This window comes from Cetorhinus maximus, chromosome 15 (assembly GCF_964194155.1).
Source record: "Cetorhinus maximus chromosome 15, sCetMax3.hap1.1, whole genome shotgun sequence".
Classification (NCBI taxonomy): Eukaryota; Metazoa; Chordata; class Chondrichthyes; order Lamniformes; family Cetorhinidae; genus Cetorhinus; species Cetorhinus maximus.
In genome coordinates, this window is record NC_135893.1 from 6,435,326 (window position 1) to 6,442,616 (window position 7,291).

The window sequence follows — 7,291 nt, forward strand, 5'->3', positions numbered from 1 at the left end:
ACCACCTCTTCCCCACCACCTCTTCCCCACCCCCCCACCACCTCTTCCCCCCCCCCCCCCCCACACACACCACCTCTTCCCCACCCCCCCACATAGGCCCCATGCCAGATGTGTCCCTATTTTCTCTGTGTGAGTTGGGCACCCTGCTCCACAAGAGCCTCCTCCAATCTCACTCAATCAGCATCACCCTCCCTCCCCACACTCTCCTCTCCCCATCTCCCCCACCCCCTAATCTCCCCCCATCCATCCCCCCCCCATCCCACTGTCAGCCGAGGCCATGGGGCTGCCTCAGCTCCTCCTGGACCATTGGTGCTGGAGGGAGGGAGGGAGATGCTGAAGGGGGTGGAGCTCACACTGAGGCCCCAGCACCGCGGCCAAAGCCCCGGTTATAAGGTTCACACGCACCCGGTGACCGGGTCACACCCCTACCCGCATCCGGAGACTCCCCTCATCGCACTCACCTCTCCGCCCTGGGGGATCCGCCTGGCGACGGACCCACTTCCGGTTCTCTGCCCAATCAGGACAGAGCATCAGCTTCCTCCTGTGTCCCACTCAATCGGGTCCCCTGGAACAATGGAACCTCCTCCATAGGGCCGCCCTCACCCCCCTCCCCCCTCAGGCAGTTTGTGCTTTGGGAGGACTCTGGAATATTACAGCTAAGGAGTCTTTGAATGAATTATCCGGTTAGCTCCATCCCCATTTCCCCACAGTCCTGCAACATTAAGCATTTATCCACAGACTCATGGAATGGTTACAGCTTAGACAGAGGCCATTCGGTCCATCGTGTCCATGCTCGTTCTCTAAGAGCTGCTCACGCTCCCCTGCCCCTTGCCCCATCAAGTTTTTCTCTTCAGATAATTATTGAATTCTCTTGCGAAAACCATGATTGAACCTGGCTTCACCACACCCTCAGGCTGTGCATTCCAGATCCTAATCCTCGCTGCGTAAGAAAGTTCTTCATCTGGTCACCTCTGGTTTTTTTGCCAATCACCTTAAGTCGGTGCCCTCTGGTTTTCAATTCTTTTGTCAACAGGAACAGCTTCTACCTCTACTCTGTCCCGACCCCTTGAAGTTCCTTCTGAAGGTTATTAATAATCGGGGCACGAGCAGTGAAGATGGGGTTGTGTGGGGGTGAGGGAGTGAGGATTGGGGAAGGGGCTGGGAATTGGGTCTCAGGTCATTTCCTACAGAGCCAGGAGCAGCAGTGTCCTGGTGAGTGAGAGCAGTAGAGGGTGAAAGCTGGGGACTTTACTGTGGGTAATGCAAGAGTTTTTCTCTGCTGCAGGGAAAAAGGAGACAGAGACTAGATTCTCACTGAAAGCATAAAGCGGTAGGAAGAAGGAAGGTTTCTGAACTAATAGCTACAGGATAAAGGAATCAGATAAACGTTTGAAAAGGATGAATATAAAAGGATCGTTGTGGGGTGGGGGTGGAGGGGGAATGAGATTACAGGAAACAGCAGCAACGTAGAGTAGTCCGGATGTACTCTTCTGCTGTAATTTCCAACATTCTATGAAAACCTTCCTTTCTCGAGTCCATGCCCAAGGAATGGTTTAAAAATATTACTACTGTGCTGAGTTTAAGGCACTGTGCCCTGTGAAAAGTGCCACAAACACTGGGTACATGCCTTTTGAGTGACCACCTCAGGATAATAGAATAGTACAGCACAGGAGGAGGCCATTTGGTCCATCGAGTCTGCCCACTCTTTCCAATATCCCTGCAATTCTTTTTTCCTTGGTTTGGGGTCAGTCAGTGCCTGCTCATTTTCACATGTGAAGTCCACGTACAGATCAGCTGTTATGGAGACTCCTGTTCAAAGTTGTCACCTTTATCTAGTCCAAGATCTCTGTTCTCGTGAGGTGGGCGTGCTATCGAACTGCAACAAGTTAACCAAATAGCCATGTCCCCATCTAGTGGCGACAAAGGGGATTTCAACACTGTTGTCAGGTGGCCGAGCTGTGCTATTAATGATAGAGTTAATCTGCAGACACTTAAGTGGAAACATTAAGTTTATTTACAATATTCGCAGCAGCAACTACACGTGTGCTTTCAACTCCAACTCTATCTCTGCCCTGTTTGCTGAGGTAGCCTGCACTACTCTCCTATTGGTTACTACAGATCATGCGATCTTTCCAAACAAGTATTATTCTTAAAGGTACATTACACACTAAATAAAACTATAATTACGACATTCCTCCCCCTTTAACTCGGGTTTACGTATTATATTTACAAGTACATATTTTTCAAGACAAAATAATATTTTAATATTTAGGATAATATTTACACTGGGTAAGGAATTTACAAGTTCAGTCTCTCAGGTGGTTTCCTGGTACGTGTGGAACTTCGCAGCTCCACAACTTCAGATTCTTTGTCAGGAACCTCCTTTTCCGGAGTTGCCTGAACATCAGGTGCTTCGGTGGACACTTGCAGTCCTGTATCCTCAACTCTTACAGGGACATCAGACATGTCAGTCCTGGGTTGAGTATCCTCAACAGGAAACGCAGACCCGGTCATGATCACTGGTGGAACCAAATCTTTTGTCTCTCTCCTTAAATGGTCCACATGTTTACGGATGATCCGGCCTTCCACCTCCACGTGGTAAGATAGAGGTCCAGTCACCGCACCTATTTCACCCGGTAACCACTTTGGTCCTTCCCCAAAGTTTTTCACGTATACCAGCTCTCCCACAGTAAATTTCCTCTCGCGGCTATGCCAGTCGTGTCTAGTTTTCTGGCTTCCTTGACTCCTTTCCACCTTCCCCTCTAAATTCGGCATTATTAAGCTCAATCTCATCCTGAGTCGGTGTTTCAACAATAACTCCACAGGTGTGACACGTGTTGTTGTGTGAGGGCTAGTCCTGTAATGAAGAAGAAAGTGTGCTAGCTTGGTTGCCAAGGAATCACCAGTTGGCATTTTCATGTCTGCCTTGGACTTTTGAACTGCCCTTTCGGCCAGTCTGTTTGAGGGAGGGGGGTACGGTGCAGTTTTCACATGAGTGATACCGTTGAGGCTGATAAACCGTTGAAACTCAGCACTCGTAAATACTGTGCCATTATCGGAAATGACTACTCCTGGTAGTCCATGAATGGCTAAACTCTGATGTAGTTTCTCAACTGTAGTGGCCGACGTTAGTGACTTCACCTCATATATGTCCAGTACATATCGAGGTACAGTGCTGATTTCTTTTTAAGTTGAATTCTTCTGTTCAATCCTCCTTTATCTTCGTTGCCAGTTTGTTGCAGGGTGGCTGAGCTGTACTAATAGTAATAGAGTTGAACTACAGACACTTCTCAAATGGAAACATTAAGTTTATTTACAATATACTCAGCAGCAACTATACGTGTACTTTCAACTCCAACTCTATCTCTATACTGACTGCTGAGGTAGCCCACGCTACTCTCCTACTGGTTACCACAGATCATGTGATCTTTCCTAGCAAGTATTATTCTTAAAGGTACATTACACACTAAGACCATAATTACTACAAATATGCACTTAAATGACAGATTGCAAGTTGGTTTAAGAAAAGCATTAATTTTTTAAAAAGTCTCAAAGATGTGCATGTGGATAACTTACATTGAAAAACAGCAAAATATATTTTTTCAAATTCTATTGTTCACATTGTTTAAATGTTTCCAAAATCGCTTTTGGTAACTTCTGCCTTGTTTCAAATTTGCCGTCTAATGTCTCTATTACACCTGATCAAATACAGGGTTCCATTCTCTTTACATCATTCCAACAATGTGTCTTAACCCTAACTGCAGCAGAATACCCTTTACTGTACCGATGTAAATGTTCCCGTTACCCATAGCATATGCTTACAAATGGGGGGGTGGTGGTGTTGTGGTAATGTTACTGGACTCATAATCCAGAGCTAAAACTCTGGGGGTGTGGGGTTCAAATCCCACCATGGAAGCTGGTGGAGCTTAAACTGAATTCAATTGATAAATCTCAAATACAAAGCAAGTCTCAGTAACGGTGACTCTGACAACCATCATCGATTGTTGTTAAAAACCCGTCTGGTTCACAAATGCCCTATAGGGGAGGAAATTTGAAGCCATTCTTACCTGGTCTGGCCTACATGTGACTCCAGACCCACAACCATGTGGTTGGCTCTTTTTTTTTGCCCTTTGGAATGGCCAGGCAATTAGGGACAGGGACAGACAACAAATGCTGACCTTGCCAGCAACAAATACATTTTAAAAAAAAACCTTGTGGATTGCGATCACATTGTATGTAGGACCCCTGATGATGAGATGACTTTTACCCCATCCACCTGGGTTCTGCCCTAGCCCCAATCCTTGAGCTGAAAACCCAATAGTCTAAATTAACACAATCCTTCTGGAAAGTATCCCATGTACCTTTTTAAGACCTTATCTATCCCTGTTATCTTCAGGGATCTGTGGACATGCACTCCTCTGTTCCTCTGCAGTCCTCAGTATCCTATTTATTGTGAATTCCCTTACCTTGTTTGTCCTGCCCAAACATATTACCCCACACTTCTCCAGATTGAACTCCATTTGCCACCGAGATGAAAGCAAAATACTGCAGATGCTGGAAATCTGAAATAAAAACAGAAAATGCTGGAAAAGCTCAGCAGGTCTGGCAGCGTCTGTGGAGAGAGAAACAGAGATCTGAAGAAGAGTCACACGGACTTGAAACGTTAACTCTGTTTCTCTCTCCACAGATGCTGCCTGACCTGCTGAGTTTTTCCAGCATTTTCTGTTTTTATTCCATTTGCCACTGTTCCACCCACCCGACCAGTCCATCAACATCTTCCGTAAGTCTGCAGCTTTCTTGCTATCAACTACAAGGCCAAACTTTGTATCATCTGCAAACTTCTTAATTATACTCCATCTCCTCCAGCCCTACAATCATCTGAGATACCTACTCTCCTCGTAACCCTTGCGCAATCCTGATTTTAATCTCTTCGATGATTAGCAGTCGTGCTTTCAACTCCTAGGCCATTGGCTGTGGAATCTGAACCTCTCTGCTGCTTGAAGATACCCCCCTAAAACCTACCTCCTTGACCAGGCTTATGGTCGTCTGTCCTAATATCTTCTTATGTGTCTGTCCTAATATCTCCTTATGTGTCTCCGTGTCAAACTTTCTCTGATGTTCTTTCTTGTGAAGCACGGTGGGACGTTTTAGCACATTAGAGGCACTATATAAATGCAAGTTGTTGTTGTCAGGTATCTATCATTGCTCGTTCTGCATACGCGCACCTCGCACCTAACTCACCCTCGACACTTAAAATAATCAGTCACTTTTCCCCAGGGGCTGTTGCCTCCTTTCTCCTGTTGCCTCATCTTTCTCCTCAGTGTCGATTATCATAATCCGATTGCTCTCGGTTCCCCTTGTTTGTGTTTCGATGTGTTTAGTGGCTCCCACAAATCCACAGCTTGGGTCAACAACACCGCACAGCCCCAGCAGACTAAAGCCCCACTGCCATATTTAAAAACAAAAAGAGGAAGATTTTGAAAGAAAAAAAAAAATGTTCATCTTCAAGAATGGAAAATAACCTCATGCACAGGACCCCAGCGAGTTACTGGGCCTGGGATACTCGTCTGTTTATTTTCCACAACCCACCACTTCCTCACATCTGACATCATTCAGCCTGATGCTAGGAAACTCACTGCCTGTGATGTAAATACAGTCAGACTGCAAGTACAGTCAGAATTTCCCTGTGTATGGATCAGTTTGTGGTTAATTTGCATACCGGATCTGTTTGCATTGCCTCGCGAAGTGTGTAATGCCCTTCCCGTAACATTTAAGCATTTGTCCCACCCCCTTTACCTCCCCAGGCTTCGTTAACCAGGTTTAAAATGTCGGCTTGGTGCACGCGATGACACCACTGTCCGGATTCTCACAACGCCCGGCAAATACCCTGGGTACAAATCTGGCTCTTTCCACTTGTACAACGGAGGCTGTAATGCTGTTTCTTCACTTTAACCCTCCCCGTCTCACTCTGCTAGCCCTTACGGCTTAATTGATATGTTGTTGCAGACATCATGTTATTAAACTGCGCAAAATAACATTTTTTTAAAAAAAAATTGTCTGCTGATGGCTCTCCCAAGGTTTCCCGGGTGACCCTTTGCTATTGTGGCCATTCCTTCCAGCCCAGTGAAGAGGACAATTTGACTGGACATCGCAAGTGAACATAATCCCCATCCCCACCCACAATCGCTGGGCACAGATAAGGAGCATGAACCATGGCTGGTTCCCCCTCAAGTGTCTGGAAGGCACAGAGACTTAACTGTACTCCCTCCGCACCTGGTGTGACAAACATCAGCCAAAACATCAAGGGATCACACTGATCTGCAGCAGACCCAGGTCTGGTTGCTCTCTCTCCCTCGGTCGCACTGCTAGCAGATCTCCTTGGCTATGCAAAATTGATTAACCTTTCGGAATTGATGTTAAAGTGAGGGCTTCGTTTAGCGTCACTGGGGAGTTCTCCCCAGTGTACTGGCCAACATTCATCCCTCAGTCAACATCACACAAAAACATATTATCTGGTCCTCATCGCTTTGCTGTTTGTGGGATCTTGCTGTGCATAAAACTGGCCACCATGTTTCCTATACTACGCCAATCATAAAGCGCTGTGTGACATCTTGAGACCATGAACAATGCTGTATAAATGCAAGTCTTTGTTTTTTTAAAAAAAGGACATGGTATTTAAATAAATACATAACAGGTTATTCTCATTTTTTATTTCCAACATTGTTTCTGCAAACACACTGGGATATTTCAAATGTGCACTTCTCAATAATACAGGCTGCATTTTATAATGCCACTGGTGCCTCAGCTGTAGTTTCCAGACAGGGTTTGAACGATTTCAGTTTGCAGATCAATTATCCATAAAGCTGGGACACTTGCATGGGAAACAAGGCCATGAGCTACATGCTGGCAACTCCTGCAGCTTGTCTGCCGTCTATCATGTTTTACACATATTATACATTAAATATAATGCAGTTGTTCTCATTACACAACTTGACCATTTTTAATTACCGAAGCGTTAAGTTATTTGAAGCAAGGTTGTAATTCAACAGTAACCAGTTTTCGTTGAAAATGAGCATACTGTAAATTCTGTACAAACATCATGGATTTATAGAGAAGCCACCTCACCAACAGTGCTGAAAGGCATCGACTGCAGTCTCCAGTTAGTGCTTATTCTGTGGGACTCAAATTAAGGGAGTGAATGGCTAACACAAAGTTTCACACTCTACATCTATGTCAAAATAGTCACCATTTGCTTCGATCTTTGTTTTCCCTTTCCTCTTTCCCCTCTCCC

General features: G+C 45.5%; 1 protein-coding gene across 1 annotated transcript in view; it reads right to left on the minus strand.

Moving 5' to 3' along the window:
* lzic (leucine zipper and CTNNBIP1 domain containing) overlaps positions 1 to 542 on the minus strand; it is a 13,825-nt gene extending 13,283 nt beyond the window's left edge. The window contains exon 1 of the mRNA XM_078557806.1: positions 462 to 542. The gene's annotated coding sequence lies outside the window, so the exon portion shown is untranslated. The remainder of the gene's footprint in view (positions 1 to 461) is intronic.
* Positions 543 to 7,291: the final 6,749 nt, after the last annotated feature.